At 40.0% G+C, this 26,586-nt stretch overlaps 1 long non-coding RNA gene across 2 annotated transcripts in view; it reads right to left on the bottom strand.

The window, feature by feature from the left end:
* Positions 1 to 26,586, bottom strand: part of LOC129634278 (uncharacterized) — a 33,783-nt gene that overhangs the window by 2,495 nt on the left and 4,702 nt on the right. The window contains exon 4 of one of the 2 annotated variants that reach the window (XR_008705509.1): positions 76 to 175. The exons of the other annotated variant lie outside the window; for it this stretch is intronic. This is a non-coding gene — a long non-coding RNA (uncharacterized LOC129634278). Of the gene's footprint in view, positions 1 to 75; positions 176 to 26,586 lie in introns of those variants that run through there. 2 annotated transcript variants of the gene reach the window in all.

Below are 26,586 nucleotides of genomic sequence, written 5' to 3'. Positions count from 1 at the left end.
AGGAGATTGAGAGTTTAGAACACAGACAGATAAATGTGGTCTTTCCATGAAAGAGGAACAATAAAGCCAACTTGCCTTCCATAAATGAACAAAACTGAGCAAAATCTGCCATGAAGAATTCTGATGAAAAAGTTTTAAGTGCTTTGGTGCAGCAAACTACGTAGAAGCTTTTAAACTGCAAAGAAAATAAAATGTTTTCCCTTAAGTTATACTTCTTAAAAATTTTTTTAATATATTCTTCACAAGAAAAAATAGACTAAATACTATCTGGACCTGATATGCATGTCTTCAGCCATCTCTCTCAGGGCTGAGTCCAGCGAAATGATAGATAATAAGCATGAGTTAAAACTGCAGGAAGCCATGTCCTACAGTGGTATAGAGTGAAGGCTCTGAGGTCTGCCTGAAATAGAGTCACATTTACTGGGTGGGTAATGTTTACTGGGTGAGTAACCTTAGACAAGCTGGTTAACCTCCTTTGCCTCAGTTTCTTCTATAAAATGCAGAGAAACAGACTGTCTACTTCATAGGGTTGTTATAAAAATTATGGGAGATAACACAAATAAAGTGCTCAGAACACTTATGGCACGTATCAAGTGTCCAATAAATATTAGATTTTTTTTTTAAAGGAAGACTTAAAATGGAAAGCTTTTGACATCAACTCAAAGGGAGATTCTAGTTTCCAAGTGGCATTTGTTTGCATACAAGATTTAATACAAGGATACATTGGCATTTTCCCTTGGCAGCCTGACTCATCTTGGTCCCTAATTACTGCTGTGGTAGGGCATCATTTTTGGTGTCCTAATTTCCTGGCTCATTTTGGTGCTTGACTTGATGTCAACATTCTCCCTGACATCCCAGTGACTAATGCTGAGCATACCACAACTCCCTTCTGGTTCTTACCTTACCTGCTTTACTTTGGCGACCTGACCCACCTGTTCTTCAGGGCTTTCAGGAATGTATCACTCCAGTAGCCCTCTACTGCCTTCACCTTTCATCCATTTTAATAGTGCAACATTCCAGCTCTGACCTCAGCTCCAAAGGACTCTTTGATGGTTTTGGAGAGTTGTTAGGAAAAAAGAGTTGAAATTGAGGGAGAGGCTTTGAATATAAGTGCTTGTGTGTCTCTATATCTTATTGACTAAGATGTCCAATATGTGCCATTAATTATTAAATTGGTCATGCTTTTAGGACTATTATTTTTTTTAAAAAATAGATACAATAGAAAAAATTGGTTAGCTTATAGACTAATTATATTCTCTTATCCAAATCAGAGAATATGCTAGAGAGTAAGTCCATATGACCATAAAACAGGCACCACTATCCACTTGGTGGCACCTGAACTGTAAATGTCGTGGCTCACAGAAAATAATACATTTTCATAAGGTTGGCCATACCAAAATTAAACCTATAACATGACCACAAAAAGTCATTTTAAAGTGGTGTCCAGTAATCAATGCAATAATGTGGAGAAAAGGACAAGTGTCAATATTAACTGTAAAGGTAAAGAAATAGAAATAAGTGGTTATGGGAATAAATGGTCACAGTATAAGTTGTGAACAAAACACAAATTTGTTGAAAAATTAATATTTATATATCACTTTACAATATACTTTTTTATATACTCTATCTCATTTATTGGAACAGTATTATAACATTGATGCTGGTTATACATTGTACACTTTCATTGTACAATAAGAACATTGTTCTTATTTTAAAGAATTTTTGGAAAGACAATAATTTAATAGACTAAATTAAGGGAGGGGGAGGTTAGGTGATTTGTTCAAGTGGACAATTTAGAAAGAGGCAGAACTGGTACTTAATTACATTTGCTCTGATTCCAAGTTCTGGACTTTCCCCATTATATCATGCTGCTTTCCTAGCACATGGACTACATTTACAAATGTGTTGAAAAACTATCTAAATAATCTTTTAAAATCTTCATTCTTACGAATCTTCAAGAAGAGAATACGTTTTACATGATTTTATCCAGTGGGTAAGCAGACTCTTTAGGCATAATCATCTTGAGGTTCTTTTCAATTTTTGATGACTATCAACCTACTTCTCACAAAAGTTTGCGACTTATGATATCCACCCCACACGTATATATTAACAGAGGCGGCCAGAGCATCTGCTCTGAAAAGATATCATTCAATCAAAGGCAGGCCTGTGTAGGTGACCAGGTAGGTAATTGTCTTACTAGGTCATAACCGTCTGACCAGGCCATAATTCATAACCTCACAAGAGGCTGGGTTGTCAACGTGTTCAGGGCCTTTCAGCTCCCCTACCTGCCTTAACCCCACCCCCGCCCCCAGCGACCCAGCGACCCAGCCTGCTGCCCCGACTTCTGAAGCTCTGCTGGGGGAAAAGGCAGAGTTAAGCTTCTGCAGTCTTTGGCGAGAGCCACTCCACATGTTGTCCGCAGAAATCCTGTCCTGAAAGAAGAACGGTGACCTGAAGAGATCTGCAGGTCTCTTGGGGCTCACAGTCACCCTCCAGGGTCGGGGCCCACGCCGGAGGCCTGGCCCTGCGGGAGCTGGAGCTATGCATCCCCGCAGGCCGCCCGGCTTGGTGGCACGGAGCGCTGGCCCCTGTCGCCGGCGGCGGCTGCCAGGAGCCGCAAGATGCGCGAGTCCGCGACTCAAGAGGAGCGGGGGGCTCTGCGGAAGGCAGAGAGGATGGCAAGGCCCGCGGAGCAGTGGCGGCCGCGGGGCAGGATGCGAGGACCACGTTTAGGGCGACCCGGACGCGAGAGGTGAGCGCCGGGCCCGCGGGGAGCGCAGCCGCGCCTCCCACCCGGGGTGAGTAGCCAAGTTCTTGGGTTAACGCAGGGCAGAAAGCAAAACTGATTTGCTGCGAACACCCAAGGAATGCCTTTATTCCACAAGAGCATCAGAAGACTCCTCTCTAGACTCACTTTCTAATTATAAAAATCCTTAATGGTATAGGCCCGGCTGGGGTCTTAACATCACTTGTTCCCAAACCTCTTGCTGAAGCACAGTGCTCATCTCTCGAGTTAACTCCTCTTCTTAACAACCTCTGTTTTGGTTTGTTTGTTTAAATTCAGCCCGTGGTCCAGTTCGTTTTTTCCCCTCACACTTTGTCTTGTTTTATAGGCCCCTTTGATGCTGTGGTGGAGAGTGTAGTCAGCCTATGATATACAATCAACAAAAAATGTCTTATTAAATTAAAACTTACTTTTTAAATTGCCCACAGTGTAGTCATCTTATTAACAATATCATGTTAAATATTTGCTGTTGTTCAGTCGCTAAGTTGTGTCCAACTTTTGGCAGCTCCATGAACTGTAGTAGGCTACACTTCCTTTTCCTTCACCATCTCCCAGAGTTTACTCAAACTCATGTGCATTGAGTCGGTGATGCCATCTAACCATCTCATCCTCTGTCTCCCCCTTCTCCTCTTGCCCTCAATCTTTCCCAGTATCAGGGTGTTTTTCAGTAAGTTGGCTCTTCACATCAGATAGGTAAACTATTGGAGTTTCAGCTTCAGCACCAATCCTTCCAATGAATGTTCAGGGTTGATTTCCTTTAGGATTGGATGGTTTGATCTCCTTGCTGTCCAAGGGACTCTCAAGAGTCTTCTCCAGCACCACATTTCAAAGGCATCCGTGCTTTGGCGCTCAGTCTTCTTTATGGTTGAACTGTCACATTTGTACATGACTACTGGAAATGGCACCCCACTCCAGTACTCTTGCCTGGAAAATCTCATGGACGGAGGAGACTAGTAGGCTGCAGACCATGGGGTCGCTAAGAGTCGGACACGACTGAGCGACTTCCCTTCACTCACTGGAAAAACCATAACTTTGACTGTATGGACCTTTGTCAGCAAAGTGCTGTCTCTGTTTTTTAATACACTGTCTAGGTTTGTCATAGCTTCTCTTTCAAGGAGCAAAAATCTTTTAATTTCATGGCTGCAGTCACTGTCCACAGTGATTTCGGAGCCCAAGAAAAGAAAATATGTTGTTTCCCCATCTATTTGCCATGAAATGATGGGACTGGATGCTATGATCTTAGTTTTTTAAATGTTGAGTTTTAAGCCAGCTTTTTCACTCTTCACTTTCACCCTCATCAAGAGGCTCTTTAGTTCCTCGTCGCTTTCTGCCATTAGAATGGTATCATCTGCATATCTGAGGTGGTTGATATTTCTTCTGGCAATCTGGATTCCAGCTATGAGTCATCAGCCTGCCATTAGGTTTAAAAGATAATATAAGATGTAGCTATTTTGTGCATGCTCAGTCGTTTCAGTCGTGTTCGACTCTTTGCAGCCCAATGGACTGTAGCCTGCCAGGCTCCTCTGTCCATGAGATTTTCCAGGTGAGAATATTGGAGTGGGTTGCCATTTCCTCCTCCAGGGGATCTTCCCAACCCAGGGATCAAACCCACATCTCTTACATCTCTTGCATTGGCAGGCAGTCATTATCACTGAATCACCTGGGAAGCCTCAGTCATTAGGGCAGCACAAACCAAAATTACAATGATACTCCTTATACTACTTAACACTCACTGGGATGTCTATTATTTAAAAAAAATAAATAAATGCTGGTAAAGATGTGGAGAAATTGGAATTCTCATGCATGGCTGGGGGTTGTAAAATGGTACATACTAGGAAACAATATGGCAGTTCCTCAAAAAATTAAACAGAATTGTCATAAGATCCAGCAATTCCAATTCTGGGTATATACCTAAAAGAATTGAAAACAGGAACTCAGATACTTGTACTTCAGTATTAATAACGGTATTATTCACAACAGCCAAATGGTAGAAACAATCCAAATCAACAGATGAATAAACAAATGTCATATATACATAGAATGGAACATTATTCAGCCTTCAAAAGAAATGAAATTCTGATACATAGTACAACATGCATGAACCTTGAAAACATTGTGCTAAGTGAAATAACATGTTTTTATTTTGTTTCTATTTGATTAATTGAATAAATGGCAGCCCACTCCAGTACTCTTGCCTGGAAAATCCCACAGATGGAGGAGCCTGGTAGGCTTTAGTCATGGGGTCGCTAAGAGTCAGACACGACTGAGCGACTTCACTTTCATTTTTCACTTTCATGCACTGGAGAAGGAAATTGCAACCCACTCCATTGTTCTTGCCTGGAGAATCCCAGGGACGGGGGAGCCTAGTGGGCTGCCGTCTATGGGGTCGCACAGAGTCGGACACGACTGAAGTGACTTAGCAGCTTAGCAGTCCCATATTAAGTAGCCACTTTTATATTCCAAATTCTTTTGTTTTAAATTGTATTTCTCTGCTTACTATTCAATTTAGCTAATTTGCCTATTCATAATCCATTACCACAATGTGAAATTATTACTGCTTTACAGTACTGTTTAATATCTTATTTCAGTTGTATTAGCTTATAAGATAGACTTGAGACGGTCTCTGTTAAATAATTAATTTCCTCTTATTTACTTCAGCTTATGAAAATGTTTTTTAATCTTAATTCTGAGATACTGTTTGCTACCTCTTTTTGTATGACCATATTTTATAACCATGCCTATAGATCTTAATTCAATATAAAATTTTCAGCTAGATAGAGTCCTATAGCACTGTCCTAGAGCTTTATTTATTACTCTCAGGATGGTCTAGGGACCAACCCCACTAACGTTGTTTGGGAACTTGTTATAAATTCTGAGTCTCAGGCCCTAACACAGAATTACTAATTCAAAATCTGCATTTTAACAAGATTCCCCAAGTGATTTGTATGCACATAAAAGTTTGAGAGCAGTGTGCAATAGAGATTTCCCTGTAGGATAGAAATTCACAACCTTCACTGAACATTAAATTCACCTGGGGGAGCTTTAAAAAAATACTGATAGACTGCACCCCTAGAAATTGATTTAATTGATCTAGGGTCGGGACCCTTAGCACTGGTATTTTTTTTAAACCCCAACTGCAGCCAGAGTTTAGAAACAGTGCTCTAGATTACAGCTTGCCATTGTCAGGGTCCCAGTTACTTTAAAGCAAGAAGGATGCCTTTATTATCTGATGTGGTGTCATTCAGTTCAGTTCAATCGCTCAGTCGTGTCTGACTCTTTGTGACCCCATGGATTGCAGCACACCAGGCACCCCTGTCCATCACCAACGCCCAGAGTTTACTCACACTCATCCCCATTGAGTCAGTGATGCCATCCAACCATCTCATCCTCTGTCGCCCCCTTCTCCTCCCACCTTCAGTCTTTCCCAGCATCAGGGTCTTTACAAATGAGTCAGCTCTTTGAATAAGATGGCCAAAGTACTGGAGTTTCAGCTGCAACATCAGTCCTTCTGATGAATATTCAAGACTGATTTCCTATAGGATGGACTGGTTGGATCTCCTTGCAGTCCAAGGGACTCTCAAGAGTCTTCTCCAACACCACAGTTCAAAGAAGCATCAATTCTTCGACACTCAGCTTTCAATACTGAAATCAGATTAATTACATTCTTTGCAGCCAAAGATGGAGAAGCTCTATACAGTCAGCAAAAACAAGACTGGCAGCTGACTGTGGCTCAGATCATGAACTCCTTATTGCAAAATTCAGACTTAAATTGAAGAAAGTAGGGAAAACCACTAGACCATTCAGTTCAGTTCAGTTCAGTTCAGTCACTCAGTTGTGTCCGACTCTTTGCGACCCCATGAACCACAGCACGCCAGGCCTCCCTGTCCATCACCAACTCCCAGAGATCACTCAGACTCACGTCCATTGAGTCAGTGATGCCATCCAGCCATCTCATCCTCTGTCATCCCCTTCTCCTCCTGCCCCCAATCCCTCCCAGCATCAGAGTCTTTTCCAATGAGTCACTCTCCATATGAGGTAGCCAAAGTACTGGAGTTTCAGCTTCAGCATCATTCCCTCCAAAGAAATCACAGGGCTGATCTCCAGAATGGACTGGTTGGATCTCCTTGCAGTCCAAGGGACTCTCAAGAGTCTTCTCCAACACCACAGTTCAAAAGCATCAACTCTTCGGCACTCAGCCTTCTTCACAGTCCAACTCTCACATCCATACATGACCACAGGAAAAACCATAGCCTTGACTAGACAGACCTTTGTTGGCAAAATAATGTCTCTGCTTTTGAATATGCTATCTAGGTTGGTCATAACTTTCCTTCCAAGGAGTAAGCGTCTTTTAATTTCATGGCTGCAGTCACCATCTGCACTGATTTTGGAGCCCAAAAAAATAAAGTCTGACACTGTTTCCACTGTTTCCCCATCTATTTCCCATGAAGTGATGGGACCAGATGCCATGATCTTCGTTTTCTGAATGCTGAGCTTTAAGCCAACTTTTTCACTCTCCTCTTTCACTTTCATCAAGGGGCTTTTTAGTTCCTCTTCACTTTCTGCCGTAAGCGTGGTGTCATCTGCATATCTGAGGTTATTGATATTTCTCCCGGCAATCTTGATTCCAGCTTGTGCTTCTTCCAGTCCAGCATTTCTCATGATGTACTCTGCATATAAGTTAAATAAGCAAGGTGACAATATACAGCCTTGACGTACTCCTTTTCCTATTTGGAACCAGTCTGTTGTTCCATGTCCAGTTCTAACATCACTTCATGGCAAATAGATGGGGAAACAATGGAAACAGTGACAGACTTTATTTTGGGGCGCTCCAATTCACTGCAGATGGTGACTGCAACCGTGAAATTAACTCCTTGGAAGAAAAGCTATGACCACCCTAGACAATATATTAAAAAGCAGAGACTTTTTTTTTGCCAACAAAGGTTCGTCTAGTCAAAGCTATGGTTTTTCCAGTAGTCATGTATGGATGTGAGAGTTGGACTATAAAGAAAGCTGAGCACAGAGGAATTGATGCTTTTGAACTGTGATGTTGGAGAAGACTGTTGATAGTCCCTTGGACAATAAAGAGATCAAACCAGTCCATCCTAAAGGAAATCAGTCCTGAATATTCATTGGAAGGACTGATGCTGAATCTGAAGCTCCAGTATTAGGCCACCTGATGAGAAGAACTGACTCATTAGAAAATTTATGCTGGGCAAGATTGAAGGCAGGAGGAGAATGGGATGACAGAAGCTGAGATGGTTGGCTGGAATCACCAATTCGATGGACATGAGTTTGAGCAAACTCTGAGAATTGGTGATGGACAAGGAGGTCTGGTGTGCTGCAGTCCATGGGGTCGCAAAGAGTCGGACACGATTGAGCGACTGAACTGAACTGAGCTCAAGTCTCTTTTTTTCAACTAAAAGTCATAAAATTCCCTCAAACTGTAGGCCTATTTCTGTTTGAAATATTTCTTTCCACAACCTTCTGAAGAGAATCTGCAGGTGAAAAATACAGAGAATTTTATTATCAGACAGAAATTTAACTCCTCGTTATTTTTGGCTTACAGTTAGAGTGCTAAAGGCAGACTTGGCTCAACAAATGTTTATCAACAAGTCACTTGTGACATATTTTGTCATCTGTCTCAAAAATCTGTCTTTCCCAACTTCAGAATAGTAGAAGGGGAGAGAGTTAATTATGATGACTGAAAGGCTAATATTTACTCCATGCTGGAGCCCATTTTATTTGATCCTTAGAACAACCCTCTGAGGAAGGCACTAACTCCCATTACCGATCAGGAAGTAGGCACAGAATCAGGAAATAAACACAGACACACATTGTTTAGTTGCAGCTATTAAAATGCCAGAGTTAGAATTCAAACCCAAGCCTGCCTGACTTCAGGGTATAAGTGAGAAACCATCACACAAACTGCTGTCTTATATGCTGCTGTTCTTTGCTACACTAGAAAGGAAAGGCACCTTCCTGCCTGCCTTCGTGTTGTCAGGGGGATAGTGAAGACTCAGATTTGAAGTGGTGCTTGGAAGCTGCTGACTAAGCAATTTCATCTCTTGTTAATTCCATCCCTATTGTGGGTCTGGGGCTTCTCTGGTAGCTCTGTGGTAAAGAATCTGCCTGCAATGCAGGAGACCCAGGTTTGATCCCTGGATTGGGAAGATCCCCTGGAGGAGGGCATGGCAACTCGCTCTAGTACTCTTGTCTGGAGAATCCCATGTACAGAAGAGCCTGGTAGGCTGCAGTCCATAGGCTTGCACAGAATCTGACATGATTGAAGTGACTAAGCAGTAGCAGCATTGTTTGTCTGTGGTCATTGTTTTGGTTTTTTATTTTGTTTTGTTTTTATAAAACACTCTGCTTTCCTCCAGGAACATGTGAAAAAAAGGAGTGGGAGAATGGTCCTTTTCTAGGGCCTCTGCTCTATTTTTGGAGGAACCAGAGATCAAATTGCCAACATCCGCTGGATCATCGAAAAAGCAAGAGAGTTCCAGAAAAACATCTATTTCTGCTTTATTGACTATGCCAAAGCCTTTGACTGTGTGGATCACAATAAACTGTGGAAAATTCTGACAGGTGGGAATACCAGACCACCTGATCTGCCTTTTGAGAAATTTATATGCAGGTCAGAAAGCAACAGTTAGAACTGGACATGGAACAACAGACTGGTTCCAAATAGGAAAAGGAGTACGTCAAGGCTGTATATTGTCACCTTGCTTATTTAACTTATATGCAGAGTACATCATGAGAAACGCTGGACTGGAAGAAGCACAGGCTGGAATCAAGATTGCCGGGAGAAATATCAATAACCTCAGATATGCAGATGACACCACCCTTATGGCAGAAAGTGTAGAGGAACTAAAAAGCCTCTTGATGAAAGTGAAAGAGGAGAGTGAAAAAGTTGGCTTAAAGCTCAACATTCAGAAAACGAAGATCATGGCATCTGGTCCCATCTCTTCATGGGAAATAGATGGGGAAACAGTGTCAGACTTTATTTTTTTTGGGCTCCAAAATCACTGCAGATGGTGACTGCAGCCATGAAATTAAGACGCTTACTCCTTGGAAGGAAAGTTATGACCAACCTAGACAGCATATTAAAAAGCAGAGACATTCCTTTGCCAACAAAGGTCCGTCTAGTCAAGGCTATGGTTTTTCCTGTGGTCATGTATGGATGTGAGAGTTGGACTGTGAAGAAGGCTGAGCACCGAAGAGTTGATGCTTTTGAACTGTGGCGTTGGAGAAGACTCTTGAGAGTCCCTTGGACTGCAAGGAGATCCAACCAGTCCATTCTGAAGGAGATCAGCCCTGGGATTTCTTTGGAAGGAATGATGCTAAAGCTGAAACTCCAGTACTTTGGCCACCTCATGTGAAGAGTTGACTCATTGGAAAAGACTCTGATGCTGGGAGGGATTGGGGGCAGGAGGAGAAGGGGACGACAGAGGATGAGATGGCTGGATGGCATCACTGACTCGATGGACGTGAGTCTGAGTGAACTCCGGGAGTTGGTGATGGCCAGGGAGGCCTGGCGTGCTGCGATTCATGGGGTCGCAAAGAGTCGGACACGACTGAGGGACTGATCTGATCTGATCTTATCGGCTCAACCATAAACCATGGAGTATGGGCAACCCACTCCAGTACTCTTGCCTGGAAAATTCCATGGATGGAGGAGCCTGGTAGGCTACAGTCCATGGGGTTGCAAAGAGTTGGACATGACTGAGCAACTTCACTTTCACTTATGGGCTCAACAGTGCCTAGAGGGCCTATTTAAATGCATGCTTTCTTTTCTGTCTTTGGCATCCCTGCAGATATCTGAAACAGATGAAAATATGGATATATACCCTCCCTCAAATATTTTATCTATATTAACTATATCTTTTTTTAAAAAATTGTTTATTTTTTAAATTTCTGGCTGCGCTGTGTCTTCATTGCTGCACAGGCTTTGCTGTAGTTGCAGAGAGCAGATGCTTAGTCACAGTCGTGTCCGACTCTTTGCGACCCCATGAACTGTATAGCATGACAGGCTCCTCTGTCCATGCAGATTCTCTAGGCAAGAATACTGGAATGGGTTGCCATGCCCTCCTCCAGGGGATCTTCTCAACCCAGGGACTGAACCTAGGTCTCCCGCATTGCAGGCAAATTCTTTATTTTCTGAGCCACCTGGGAAGCCCAAGAATACTGAAGTGGGTAGTCTATCCCTTCTCCAGGGGAATTTTCTGACCCAGGATTCAAACCAGGGTCTCCAGCATTGCAGGTGGATTCTTTACTAGCTGAGCTACCAGGGAAGCCCTATATTATCTGTATCTTTATATTTTGAGCACAACACCTGATTATAGCCATATATCAAAATTAAGTACAAAGAATAACTGAGAAAAGAGAGTAAGAATATGCAGAGAGCAGGGGTCACTCTCTAACTGTGGTGGACGGACATCCCTCGGCAGCGGGCCCTCCTGTTGTGAAGTACAGGCTCTAGGGCACCTGGGCTTCAGCAGTTGCAGCACATGGGCTCAGCAGTTAGGGCTCCTGGACTTAGTTGCTCTACAGCATGTGGGATCCTCCTAGATCAGGGATCAAACCCATGTCTCCTGAACTGGCAGGCGGATTCTTTACCACCAAGCCACCAGAGAAGCCCTATATTATCTGTATCTTTATATTTTGAACACCACACCTGATTATAGGCATATAATCAAAACTGTGTACAAAGAATAACTGAGAAAGGAGAGTAAGAATGTTTTTCTCTAATAACTTAAATGTTGAGTAATCTCAGCTTTCCCAATAAAAGAGATTGAAAACACAAGTATATCTTTACTTTACTGTAATTGTCAGTAAGGCACCTTTCCCACTTCAGTATTGGCTCAGTTGCTGATTATGGGCAACTTTAATAGAATGTTGAGATTATACTACTGCTTTCCGGTAGGTTACTGGTTTTTAACTGCTGGGAGAAAAAAACCAGTAGAATAAATAGAATACATTCACACCAATATGAAATTCAGCCTGTAACTTTCCAACACCAAAAAAAAAAAAAAAAAGGTAATTAATTATTTCTTGGCTGTTTAGAACTTTTGTTATCTGTAACTGCATTTAGTATTTATGATTTGACTATTTTGAATACTGTTTGGAAGCAACTGTCTAATACTCCAGCTTGTTTGAAAAACTGGGAACGAGGTGAATTTTTTCTCATGAATCCTTTATCTCCTTTTCTGTGGCATCTTTCTGCATTCTCCACTCTTCCAGGGACTTGTGTTCCGCCACTGCTCTCCAGACTGCCTACTGTCCCCATTGCAGACTCATTAGCTTGGCAGCTGTCCCTTCCTTCCCTTTCGGCACTGAGCTCCTGTTTCCTGCAAGTCTTCCTCAGGTTGGTAACTGATAAACTAATTCAAAACTAACATGTTAATGGCTGACAGCTGCCTTGGGAATCTGGGGCAGCAGTTTGGGGAAGGTGTCTCCCTATGGCTTTCAGATCCCCCCTGGGAAACATATTAATTAGCTTATCTCTAAGAGGGGTCTTGTTCCTAACCAAATTAATTGGCAAGTACTGTATGTTTGGAAAGACTGTATTGTTTAAATATAAAATATTTCTTTATTATGAGGTAGGTTATTTGCTTAGATTTGATTGTGTCTTCCATGTGGGAATTTTTTTTTTTTGAACATCTGGATTTGAAGTGAGAATTAGGAAACTGATCCCAAAATCACATAGCAGACACTCATCTTTTTTCTGGCTTTGTTACTATTATATATATCCCTATATGCAGTCTTATATTAATCTTTCATAAAACAGGAATAAAATGTGGTCATATCCATAGAAATGTCATGGAAATTAATGATTATTCGTTATAAATATAAAATAAATAATAATTATAATTAAAATCATAATCTTGTGGTTTCTACAATATTACCATTTATAAAAGTACACAGGTTTAAATATAGCATTATAAATTTATCCTTTAAAATGTGTATAATGTTAATTCATATCAATATTAAATCAGGATGGATAAAACTTTGGAAATGTTAGACACTCAAAATGAATTTGCTGTAGAATTTAACTTTTGTGTATGTGAACTTATTCCCTACTTAGCAAGTCAATAAAATAAGAAAATGATTGGAACTTTAGCACTAATTATTGGTTCTAAATCAATACTGCTGATTGATACAAACTGAGCTATAATTTTGTTTCATATATATATATTTCAGTATATATATATTTTTTCAGTATATATTTCAGTTGCAGACCTCATGAATCTGGTTTTATTTTTATTTTTTTTAATTTTATTTTATTTTTTAACTTTACAATATTGTATTGGTTCTGCCATATATCGAAATGAATCCGCCACAGGCATACATGTGTTCCCCATCCTAAACTCTCCTCCCTCCTCCCTCCCCATACCATCCCTCTGGGTCATCCCAGTGCACCAGCCCCAAGCATCCAGTATAGTGCATCGAACCTTGACTGGCGACTCGTTTCATATATGATATTATACATATTTCAATGCTATTCTCCCAAATCATCCCACCCTCTCCCTCTCCCACAGAGTCCAAAAGACTGTTCTATACATCAGTGTCTCTTTTGCTGTCTCATATACAGGGTTATCGTTACCATCTTTCTAAATTCCATATATATGTGTTAGTATACTGTATTGGTGTTTTTCTTTCTGGCTTACTTCACTCTGTATAATAGGCTCCAGTTTCATCCACCTCATTAGAACTGATTCAAATGTATTCTTTTTAATGGCTGAGTAATACTCCATTGTGTATATGTACCACAGCTTTCTTATCCATTCATCTGCTGATGGACATCTAGGTTGCTTCCATGTCCTGGCTATTATAAACCGTGCTGCGATGAATATTGGGGTACACGTGTCTCTTTCCCTTCTGGTTTCCTCAGTGTGTATGCCCAGCAGTGGGATTGCTGGATCATAAGGCAGTTCTATTTCCAGTTTTTTAAGGAATCTCCACACTGTTCTCCATAGTGGCTGTACTAGTTTGCATTCCCACCAACAGTGTAAGAGGGTTCCCTTTTCTCCACATCCTCTCCAGCATTTATTACTTGTAGACTTTTGGATCACAGCCATTCTGACTGGCGTGAAATGGTACCTCATAGTGGTTTTGATTTGCATTTCTCTGTAATGAGTGATGTTGAGCATCTTTTGATGTGTTTGTTAGCCATCTGTATGTCTTCTGTGGAGAAATGTCTATTTAGTTCTTTGGCCCATTTTTTGATTGGGTCATTTATTTTTCTGGAATTGAGCTGTAGGAGTTGCTTGTATATTTTTGAGATTAGTTGTTTGTCAGTTGCTTCATTTGCTATTATTTTCTCCCATTCTGAAGATGCAGAGAAAGCCTTTGACAAAATTCAGCATCCATTTATGACAAAAACTCTCCAGAAAGCAGGAATAGAAGGAACATACCTCAACATAATAAAAGCTATATATGACAAATTAATCTGGTTTTAAACTGTAGTACCTAATTTGGATTTCTCCTTGAGGGAGAAATTGGGGGAAATTTTTGCATTGCTCTGAAAGCAGAATTGTTTTCAGAATATGTTGAAAGATTCTTGTATATTTTTACTATCATCCAGATACTTTAATTAACTTTCAATACTTTGTGGACAATTTGAACCATATGTACTTCTTTCAGTTAAATAAAAAAATGTTTGGACTATCACATGAGCATGATTAAACATTGTGCATCATTTTAGCAAACATTATATTTGCTCATTTATTTGCTTATGTGAATGATGAATCATAACTTTTTGACTAATCGGTAATATAGACTGAAATGTGCAGACAATGGGGTTGCTTTTTCATTGTTGCATCAAATTGTAAAAATTAAACTGGATCTATATTTTCAGAGCTTAATAAATCAGAGATAAAACTCAGAGGTAATTTGTGAATTCTGCTTATTCTTTCTGACCCATTTTAAGTAGATTTTTCTGTTTACCTGTGAATTCTCTAAACATTTGCTGTACAATGATCACTCAGTTATTTAGCATGGATTTATTAGGTATCCTTTATAGGCATAGCACTTGGCTAAAGGATATTTGAGTATAATGATCTTATTTTCTAAACCAAAACAAATAGGACTCATGCTCAGACAAATATCTCTGGTGACTGTGCTTCTGTATCATAGAAATGAAAACCATCTAGGACAATCTCAAGCACAATGCTGCCAAATACACACTACTTGAAAAAAAAATAAAGACATCTATAAGGTAATAATCAAGTGACTTATTGAATATCAACTATATGTTAAGCACTTTGTATACAGTGTAGTGTACCTAATTTTTACAGCAACCCAGCAAGATAGCTGCAATTATTTACATTTTATACTTGTAGAAGCTGATGTTTGGAAGTGGGAGTGAGATGGTTATGTAATTTGCCTGATATCAAATGGCTGGTCAGTGCCAGAGCTGAGTCTCAAAGTCAGAGCTGATCTAACGTGGCCTATGGTGTCCCAGTATCTCAGTGTACTGATACTCGTGGTTAGAAAAGAATGAGGAACTCAAATATGATACTAGGTGTGGGTAAAATGTTTGATAAATGAAGCAACTAAATTAAATTATGTTACTAAACAATTTTGAAACTCTGAAATGCACTAGTAATATTCACATTTTTCTTTTACTCAATCAGATCAGATCAGATCAGTCGCTCAGTCGTGTCCGACTCTTTGCGACCCCATGAATCGCAGCACGCCAGGCCTCCCTGTCCATCACCAACTCCCGGAGTTCACTCAGACTCATGTTCATCGAGTCAGTGATGCCATCCATCCATCTCATCCTCTGTCATCCCCTTCTCCTCTTGCCCCCAATCCCTTCCAGCATCAGAGTCTTTTCCAATGAGTCAACTCTTCACATGAGGTGGCCAAAATACTTTTACTCAATAAGAAGGCTTATTTATGAGATTCTATTGTTGAACCTTCTTTTCTAGAGTAAACCTTGTAGAATTTGTACAAAAAAAAAAAAAAAAAGAAGAAGGAAAGGAAAGGAAAGGATGGGGAAGGGAATCAGGAGTCAGACAAATCTGGGCTGACTATTGGGTATATGGCCTCCACTACTAAGTAGCTGTCTGACTGAGCAAGTAGACTTAACTCCTCTGAGCCTTAATTTTCTCATGAGTAAAATGGGTTTAATAATACCTATATTGAGGGATTATGAGGATTGAATTGAGATAATACATATATAGCACTTAACACAATGCCTACACATCAGTTCAGTTCAGTTCAGTTCAGTCGCTCAGTCGTGTCCGACTCTTTGCAACACCATAAATTGCAGCACACCAGGCCTCCCTGTCAATCACCAACTCCTGGAATTCACTCTAACTCATGTCCATCGAGTTGGTGATGCCATCCAGCCATCTCATCCTCTGTCGTCCCCTTTCCCTCCTGCCCCCAATCCCTCCCAGCATCAGAGTCTTTTCCAATGAGTCAGCTCTTCACATCAGGTGGCCAAAGTACTGGAGTTTCCATTTTAGCATCATTCCTTCCAATGCACACCCAGGACTGATCTCCTTTAGGATGGACTGGTTGGATCTCCTTGCAGTCCAAGGGACTCTCAAGAGTCTTCTCTAACACCACAGTTCAAAAGCATCAATTCTTTGGTGCTCAGCCTTCTTCACAGTCCAACTCTCACATCCATACATGACCACTGGAAAAACCATAGCCTTGACTAGATGGACCTTTGTTGGCAAAGGAATGTCTCTGCTTTTGAATATGCTATCTAGGTTGGTCATAACTTTTCTTCCAAGGAGTAAGTGTCTTTTGATTTCATGGCTGCAATCACAATCTGCAGTGATTTTGGAGCCCAAAAAATAAAGTCTGACACTGTTTCCATTGTTTCCCCATCTATTTCCCATGAAGTGATGGCACCAGACGCCATGATCTTCGTTTTCTGAATGTTGAGCTTTAAGCCAACTTTTTCACTCTCCTCTTTCACTTTCAAGAGGCTTTTTAGTTCCTCTTCACTTTCTGCCATAAGGGTGGTGTCATCCGCGTACCTGAGGTTATTGATATTTCTCCCGGCAATCTTGATTCCAGTTTGTGTTTCTTCCAGTCCAGCGTTTCTCATGATGTACTCTGCATATGAGTTAAATAAGCAGGGTGACAATATACAGATAGGAGCATTCAATAAATGTCATCTGTTATTTGTTGTTGTTGTTGTTATTTTTATTATTATTTCGTAGTAACAATTCAAAGAGTGACATTGATATATGCTAGTAAAAATGTTATTTCTGGTGAAAATTTTTATAACATAGATCTTCTGATCTCATGTAATTCTCTTTTATCAGATTTAATAATTACTAATAAAATTATTTCTGAAAGATAATTTCATTTTTTAGGATTCTGCTTTTTAAGAAGTTTATTACTTTTGTGCATATAGTAAATCTAAATGAAGCAGTAATAGAATAGAATTAACAAATATTTATTGAGCAACTATGTGCCAGGCACTGTTTAGGAGTTGGGGCTCTAAGGCTGAGCAAATGGTGCCCTCATGGAGTATACAGTCTAGTGGGAGAAGCAGAAGAATCAAATAATCACACAAATAAATGTAAAGTGGTCCTTGTAGTAAGGGCTACAGGAAGATGTAGATGGTGCTATGAGAGACTGTAGAAAACATATTTAATTTAGCTAAGGAAGTTATGCTAGGCTTCCATGAGGAAGAGACAGATAAGCTGTGAAGGATGGGTACAAGTAACTAGCAGAAAACCCTGGGAAGAATATTCCCAGCAGAGAAAGCAGCATCAGGAAAGTCAGGAGCACCAGGGACTGAAAGAGAGTCTGGATAAGAAGGATGCCCAAGCAGTGATTGGAATAGGAACTGGAGTAGGTGAAGGTATAGAATGACCAGGATTTCGGAGGCTGTGCTAAGGAGTGTGGGCTTTAGGGACAATGGAAAGACAATGAAGGTTGAAGAGTTGAAAGTGACATTCAGTTTTCAGTTCAGTCACTCAGTCGTGTCCAACTCTTTGTGACCCCATGAACCGCAGCACGCCAGGCCTCCCTGTCCATCACCAACTCCCGGAGTTCACTCAGACTCATGTGCATCGAGTCGGTGATGCCATCCAGCCATCTCGTCCTCTGTCATCCCCTTCTCCTCCTGTCCACAATCCCTCCCAGCATCAGAGTCTTTTCCAATGAGTCAACTTTTCGCATGAGGTGACCAAAGTATTGGAGTCTCAGCTTTAGCATCAGTCCTTCCAATGAACACCCAGGACTGATCTCCTTTAGGATGGACTTGTTGGATCTCCTTGCAGTCTATGGGACTCGCAAGAGTCTTCTCTAACACCACAGTTCAAAAGCATCAATTCTTCGGCGCTCAGCCTTCTTCACAGTCTAACTCTCACATCCATACATGACCACTGGAAAAACCATAGCCTTGACTAGACGGACCTTTGTTAGCAAAGTAATGTCTCTGCTTTTGAATATGCTATCTAGGTTGGTCATAACTTTCCTTCCAAGGAGTAAGCGTCTTTTAATTTCATGGCTGCAATCACCATCTGCAATGATTTTGGAGCCCCCCAAAAATAAAGTCTGACACTGTTTCCACTGTTTCCCTATCTATTTCCCATGATGTGATGGGACCAGATGCCATGATCTTCGTTTTCTGAATGTTGAGCTTTAAGCCAACTTTCTCATTCTCCACTTTCAATTTCATCAAGAGGCTTTTTAGTTCCTCTTCACTTTCTGCCATAAGGGTGGTGTCATGTGCATATCTGAGGTTATTGATATTTCTCCCGGCAATCTTGATTCCAGCTTGTGCTTCTTCCAGTCCAGCATTTCTCTTGATGTACTCTGCATATAAGTTAAATAAGCAGGGTGACAATATGCAGCCTTGACGTACTCATTTTCCTATTTGGAACCAGTCTGTTGTTCCATGTCCAGTTCTTACTGTTGCTTCCTGACCTACATATAGGTTTCTCAAGAGGCAGGTCAGGTGGTCTGGTATTCCCATCTCTTTCAGAATTTTCCACAGTTTATTGTGATCCACACAGTCAAAGGTTTTGGCAGTCAAAAAGCAGTCAATAAAGCAGAAATAGATGTTTTTCTGGAACTCTCTTGCTTTTTCCATGATCCAGCAGATGTTGGCAGTTTGATCTCTGGTTCCTCTGCCTTTTCTAAAACCAGCTTGAACATCTTGAAGTTCATGGTTCATGTATTGCTGAGGCCTGGCTTGGAGAATTTTGAGCATTACTTTGCTAGTGTGTGAGATGAGTGCAATTGTGCTGTAGTTTGAGCATTCTTTGGCATTGCCTTTCTTTGGGATTGGAATGAAAACTGACCTTTTCCAGTCCTGTGGCCACTGCTGAGTTTTCCAAATTTGCTGGCATGGCTGAGTGCAACACTTTCACAGCATCATCTTTCAGGATTTGAAATAGCTCAACCGGAATTCCATCACCTCCACTGGCTTTGTTCGTACTGATGCGTTCTAAGGCCCACTTGACTTCACATTCCAGGATGTCTGGCTCTAGGGCAGTGATCACACCATTGTGATTATCTTGGTTGTGAAGATCTTTTTTGTACAGTTCTTCTGTGTATTCTTGCCACCTCTTCTTAATATCTTCTGCTTCTGTTAGGTCCATACCATTTCTGTCCTTTATCGAGCCCATCTTTGCATGAAATGTTCCCTTGGTATCTCTCATTTTCTTGAAGAGATCTCTAGTCTTTCCCAGTCTGTTGGTTTTCCTCTATTTCTTTGCACTGATTGCTGAGGAAAGCTTCTTATCTCTCCTTGCTATACTTTGGAACTCTGCTTTAGATCTTACTAAAAAAAAAAAAAGAAAATCTATAGCATGGAGAGCTGCTAAGAAAGAAGGAAGAATAACTACAGGTGGAGCAAGAGGGCATGGAACTATTTGAAGCCAGGCATGATTGGTTTGCATTTGGATGCTCTCCATGGTGGTGGTAGGAAAATTAAATTTGATTTGAGTGATATTTAAAAGAAACAAATGGAGAAGGAAATGGCAGCCCACTCCAGTGTTCTTGCCTGGAGAATCCCAGGGACGGGGGAGCCTGGTGGGCTGTCGTCTCTGGGGTCGCATAAAGTCAGACACGACTGAAGCGACTTAGCAGTAGCAGCAAAAGAAACAAAAAGTTTTTTATGGAATGGATCATAAGAATTAAAGGACAATGAAGTAAGTGGTTTTACCATGAAATATAGGCATGCTTTAGAGATAAAGTAATTTGGGAGCTAATTGTATTCACAACCACCACAGCAATAAATCAAAACAAAAACGTTCCTAGAATGTATGAAGACTAAGTGCTATTAACAGATAAAATATTTTATCTACACATTATTGACTATAAAAAGCATTAGTAAAAATCTAAATTATTTCTGTTTTTTGGTGGTAGCCGTGATGTGGAACATTTACATGTCTTCTTATAAAATTTGAAATGGTATGTTAGGTGTACTTTCAGATTTCCACATGCAAATTGTGATTGTACTCTTCTTAATGATGCATTAATCTTGATCATCTTTCATCCCAGCATGGTAAAAACCTTTGCAGATATTAAAATTCACAACCCCTCTGACAAACAGTTCATAGGTAATTAAATGCTGTGATCTACCCACTTGATATATGAATCGTGTGTGTGTGTGTGTGTGTGTGTTCAGTTGCATCTGACTCTTTGCAACCCTATGGATTGTAGCCCGCTGGGCTCCTCAGTACATTGGATTTAGGTTGCCATTTCCTACTCCAGGGGATCTTCCCAACCCAGGAATTGAACCTGAGTCTCCTCTGTCTTCTGCACTGGCAAGCAGATTCTTTACCACTGAGCCATCCAGGAAGCCCCAATATATTAATCAGTTCCTGGTTCATATGCTCTCTTACCTATTTAGAGTGAAATATTAAAATTTAAATAACAATAATGACACAAGTCACAGAGAAATACAAAGGAGTTTAAAATAACTAGGAAAACTCTATTCAACAACAGAGTTCCTTTAGAAATATGTGAAATCTTAAGCTTATACTAGTTTACGGTGGACCTAAGACACTGAAAATTAATGCATTCTTCAAGAAGTATTTATAGATGTCTATAGTGCATCAGACATGTGCTGGAGCGGGTAATACAAAGATGCATAAATACAGCAGCATGGCCCCTGTCCTTGAGGGGCTATGAGGGAAGCCATCAAGTAAGCAAATAATTATACTACAAAGCGACAAGTGCTATAACAGGGGTGTTTACAAAAGTGCTATCCTACTGATGCATAAGGATATTGTCACGTGAAAACAAAAAATACCTTCCTAAAAGTAGTAACAATCACTTCAGAGACTCTGTTCATGACACTAATTTTTCTAAAGCATGAAGCTGTTTTCGTACTATGAAATAATGTGAGGGGCCTCACGAAATCTATGAATAAGCTGGTTCTGTGTCAAGCATCTAATTTAAACCTCTGATTTTATAGATTCATTAACCCGCCACTGAGAAAACTGAGTGTCTACCACTACCAGAAGTTTAGTGAATAGAGTTAAGAGCAGAGACTAAATCTCTTTGGAGTGGGTAGCCAATACCTTCTCTAAGGATTCTTCCCAGCCCAAGGATCAAACCCGGGTCTTCTGCATTGTGAGTCTTCTGCTTTGCAGGCAGATTCTTTATCATCTGAGCCACCAGGGAAGTCCACTGTTTAAAACATGTACTTACTTCAACCTTGTTCTTGATTAAAAAAATGAAAAAGTACTTCAAATCTCTGTAAATTCATACAATAGAGATGCAGAAAATACAGTCCAGATTATTTCTAGTGTTCATTCGTTCATATTCCTTTACTCAGGATATATTAAATAGGGTCAGGTCTTATTTTAGGGGAGGAAGGCCGACTCCCATCCCAGGAATACTGATGTACAAACAAGTGGATACAATGCATTACAGGAGCTCTGTAAGGGAGTAAGGACAAAAAGAAAGAGACTTTCAGCATTATGGGTGTTTGGGGGCGGGAGTACAGGAAGTGCTTCCTTGAGAAGATAGTGCTTAGTCTAATATGTATTCTTAATCTGTACTTGCAAAACAAGGGCTTGGTCTATGCAATTATATCTGACTTGTACAAAATTTGGAGGCAATAGTTGCTTTTTTTCGGGCCAATTAAAGTTATGTAAGAACTTTCCTAGGTCCTGCTTATTTTGGAAATTTTAGCCCTAAGTTATTGCATTTATGTTTTCTCTGACTGTTGACACACACTAATGAGCTTTTGTTCTTGAACAGACTGGTTGCAACAGCTTTGGAATGTGTTTGTTAAGTTAAAAGACAAACAGAAACACTACAGTTCAAATTTAGCTTTCTCTTAGACCTGCTACTTTGCTTCAGACTTTAAACTGTGCACAGATAATGCAAAAAACAGATAAATGCAAGTTGCTGAGAACCTTCTGTGCTGATTGCCTCTTGGGAATCAACATTTGAATATACTTCCCAAGGTCTGAACATACAGTAGGAGTGGACTCTGGAAGATACAGGCGCCTACCTAGTTGTGAAACCCATTATTATGCAGAACAGAGTCACAGCCAAATGAAATTTTAGGCTGTCCTTGAGGACATGCATAGAAAGCTATGTTACTAATAGATGATTTGTAAGCCTGAAGCCTTCAAAAGATTCAAGCAATATTCAGGCTAAAACAAAACCTGCTACTTTGTTAGAATAGAGAGAATATGCTTTTTGTTGTGAAGCTAAGTCCTAGGGGAGTCAGAGACTAAATAAATATAGATATCAAGTCCCAAGGAATCTTACTTTTATACTTAGTGGCACTGAGCTACCATATGAACCAAGGTGGCAGTTGTTTAGTCGCTCAGTCATGTCCGACCCTTCTGTGACCCCATGGACTGTAGCCCTCAAATCTCCTCTGTCCATGGGATTTCCCAGAGGAGAATACTGGAGTGGGTTGCCATTTCCTACTCCAGGGGATCTTCCCAACGTAGAGATTGAGCCCACATCTACTTCATTGGCAGGCAGGTTCTTTACCACTGAGCCACCAGGGAAGCCCAAGACTCAATGACCTTCCTAGAAAGTGAAGTGTTGCTATTGCTATAGCATAGAAGCATCAGAGTGGTGTTTTTAGTGGGTTAGATCGGGGGCTTACAGGAACTCTGAGGAAGAACAGAACCAGCACAGGCATAGAGCTGAAATGTGTGAGTCGGGGTGTAACTTTGAGGGGAAAACACTAGAACAACGTATAGACAAGGTTGGGCCCAGATTGTGTTATAATGGGTGCCTGCACAGCCTTTTTTGGCCCAGCATTTTTTTAAAGGTAAAATCCAGTTAAAATGAACATGAAAGCCTAAAAGTAGAAAAGAGATCTCTCAGGTTGCACAGATAAGGCATGATTAGTCCCACTCTTGGTGGGAGGGTGACTAAAAGCATTGACCACTGATTTTGCGCCTACGTATAATAGACAGGGCAGCGTGTCTATAGCAGAAAAGTAGAGAGCTCATGATGGTATGGGCTTCCATGGTGGTTCAGGAGTAAAGAATCTGCCTGCAGTGCAGGAGCTGCAGGAGACCTGGGTTTGATCCCTGGGTAGAGAAGATCCCCTGGAGGAGGACATGGCAACTCACTCCAGTATTCTTGCCTGGAGAATCCCTTGGACAGAGGAGCCTGGCGGGCTACAGTTCATAGGGTCACAAAGAGTCAGACATGACTGAAATGACTTAGCACACACAGGATGGTATGATAATTTGATTTAGAATAGAAAACTTGCATTCCAGAGAGGGCAGTGAACCCATCTATCTCTGTGTTTTTTGTTAAGTCCCATTTTTCATTGGAAAGAGCATTCTAGGTGCATCTGGTAAGGGTCTGGCACACCACAGATTCTAGAAGTTCTTTTTCTTAGCTTCCACTGGTGGGCTGTGTAACATCTTAAACTTTTTATTTTGAAATTATCGTAGAGTCACGGGAAGTTGTTTTTAAAATGTACAGAGAGATCCTATGTACCCTTCACTCTCAGTCTGGGCACTTTTTGAGTGGGATCTTTCTTCCCTTATATTTTCCAAATGGTTACTGCTACTTTATGGGAAAGTTCTCTTGTAACCAAACATTTTTCTGAAACTCTCTTATTAGTAGTAATACTTTCTTAGTTGACTCTTGGTTTTCTGGTTTTACATCATCTACACACAGTCATAATTTCTCTTTTTTTTTTTTTGAGACTATACCTCTTATTTACTTTTCTTATCTCATTTATTAACTAGCTTCCTGAACAAATATGAGGAATAGCAACAATTATGGGGATTTTTTTGTTTTCTATTTTGGTGGAAATGTAACCAAAATTTTAATGTTAAGTTTGAATTTTGAAAAAAAAAGATGAGTTTTGCTTTATAAAACATAAGCTTTATTGTGTCTTCATTTACCCTTTTGTTTGTTTACAAACCAGGAACAGACACTGAATCTGATCAAGTCCTCTTTCGTTCTGTCTCAAAGCACTCTTGGATTTGTACTCTTTTGATCCATTAATGTGGTGAAATTAATTTATTGATATCCTAATGTTGAACCATCTGTTCATTCTTGAAATAAGCCTCACTTGGTTAGGGTGTGTTATTCTGATACTTTACCACTGAATTTGGTTGCTAGTATTTTATTTGGGAATTTTGGCATCGGTTTTCATAAATAGTGTTAATCTGCTGTTTTCTCTTTTTTGTCACTTTATTTTTTTTAATTGAAGGATTATTGCTTTACAGAATTTTGTGGTTTTCTGTCATATACCAGTAAGAATCAGCCATAGGTACACCCATGTCCCCTCCCTCCTGAGTCTCCCTCCCATTTCCCTCCCCATCCCACCCTTCTAGATGGTCACAGAGCCCCTGTTTGAGTTCCCTGAGTCATACTATGGCTTTCTTTTGTGTGTGTGTATGCTGTGTGCCTCAGATTTTGTTCTCATATTATTCTAACTTTATAAAATGAATAACAATAAAGCTTTCCATAGCATTCTGTTTTCTAGATTAGGTATTATTGATTGTAATCTACGTATACCTTAAAGTTTTGGTTGAATTTGTGTGGAAATATTTATGAGCCTGGAATCTACTTCCACTCTTTATAGATAAGGAAACTTCATTTCCCAAGGCTTTGTGTACCAAATGGAAAATTAAAACTCCCATCTTACCAAGGCATTTGCTATCTGCAACAGCCTGTTGTTTCTCCAGCATGATGAATTATCCTGAACTATTACAAGGATATCTGGCAAATATGGGATTCTTTTCATCTGATAGGACAGACTTTACCAAAAGCTTCAATAATCTGACGTGGAGGGGAAATGAAACTTCTGTATTTGTAAATTTCCCATATATGATCACCCAGTGGTTAGCTGTCCCTCCCATCCCAGCCCCCACTTGCAGCTTCACTTTTAGCCTATGGGGGAGAACCAGTCAGACTTTTACTCTCTATTGAAAATACTCTTTCTGGCTTTGAGACTCTCTGCTGCTACCGAAAACCACTAGAAACTGACTGAAGTCCATTCTTTAAGCTAATGCCTTCTCTCTCAACAGTATACCTCTGGCTCTAGCCTCCTTGTTCTTTTAGACTCCACAAAATTCACCTAGTAAGCTTTGAAACATAGACAAATTTCATAGACAAATTTCTCTAACGCCTATTAACAAAATAACATTTTCTCTGTATTTGCTGGCCTTAAGCTGAGTCAGTAGAAACAATGACTCTCCTTTGCTGTACAGAGAAACTTTGGGTCTTTTCTTGCCTTGCTCAGAGAGCCCAGAAGCAAAATTAAAGCACTTTTAATAGCGGTTCTTTTGCCCCCTTCCACCTAACAAAAATTATTCTGTTTATTTCAACCACTTACTATCAAAATCTTTTAAAATGTGAAGAAATATCATCAAAGAAAAATCTAAATGGCCAATAAACATATAAAAAGATAATTAACTTCATTAGCAATCAGGAAAGTGTAAATTTAAGCTACAGTGAGGTATTACCACATACTCACCAGTATGGCTAAAAAAGAGACAATACCAAATATGAATGAAGGTACGCAGTTACTAGAACTTATATAATGCTTCTGATGAGAATGCCAATTTGTATGACTACTTTGAGAGAGTTTGACTATCTAATAAAGCTAAAGATATATATGTCCTATTTCACTCTTATCTACACACTCACATGTCCAAGAAACATGCATAAGAATATTCGTAGGTAAAAACTGCAAACAACCAATATTCATCAACAGAAGAATGGATAAATTATGGTGAATGCCATATAGTGATGAAAATGAATAATCTACAGCCATGTGTGAAAACATAGATGAATCTCATAAACAATGGAGTACAGGCTACCTTCTCTTTCTTTACCTGGGTAGTGGTTTTTTCTTTCTTTCTTTCTGTGTGTTTGTCTGTGTGTATATGTATGTGATAATTCATTGAGCTGTATGTTTATTTTGTGCACTGTTCCATGTAATTCACAATGGAAAGGATTTTTTAAAAGTGCATGTATATACAGTATATATATGTAGTATATGTAGTATATACACACTGAGACTCTTGAACAGTATGTTGAATATCATTTTGTCTTTTCTTAATGATTTAGAGGCACTAAGTTCTTGTGGTACTGGGCTGAAATAAACTTGATTTATATGGAACTTTTTGTCCTACCACTAAATGACTCCAAATCCATGCTTTTTAAATTCTTGTATCTGGTTCTGAGTGTATTGAGTCAGAAGCAGTCTGAGTCTCCTTCTGAGTGGTAGAAATGATATGTGATTTTTATACTAGCTTGTAGTTATCTCTACTTTTCAGGAAAATGTATGATACAATAAATATGAATATGTATTTTCTTGTTTGTATTAGAAAGCTCTTAAGATGTAAAAGGAAAAATTCCTCTAGATG

Source organism: Bubalus kerabau, chromosome 19 (assembly GCF_029407905.1).
Source record: "Bubalus kerabau isolate K-KA32 ecotype Philippines breed swamp buffalo chromosome 19, PCC_UOA_SB_1v2, whole genome shotgun sequence".
Classification (NCBI taxonomy): Eukaryota; Metazoa; Chordata; class Mammalia; order Artiodactyla; family Bovidae; genus Bubalus; species Bubalus kerabau.
The sequence above is the reverse complement of the archived record's forward strand: the minus strand, read 5'-3'. Positions and strand labels throughout refer to the sequence as shown.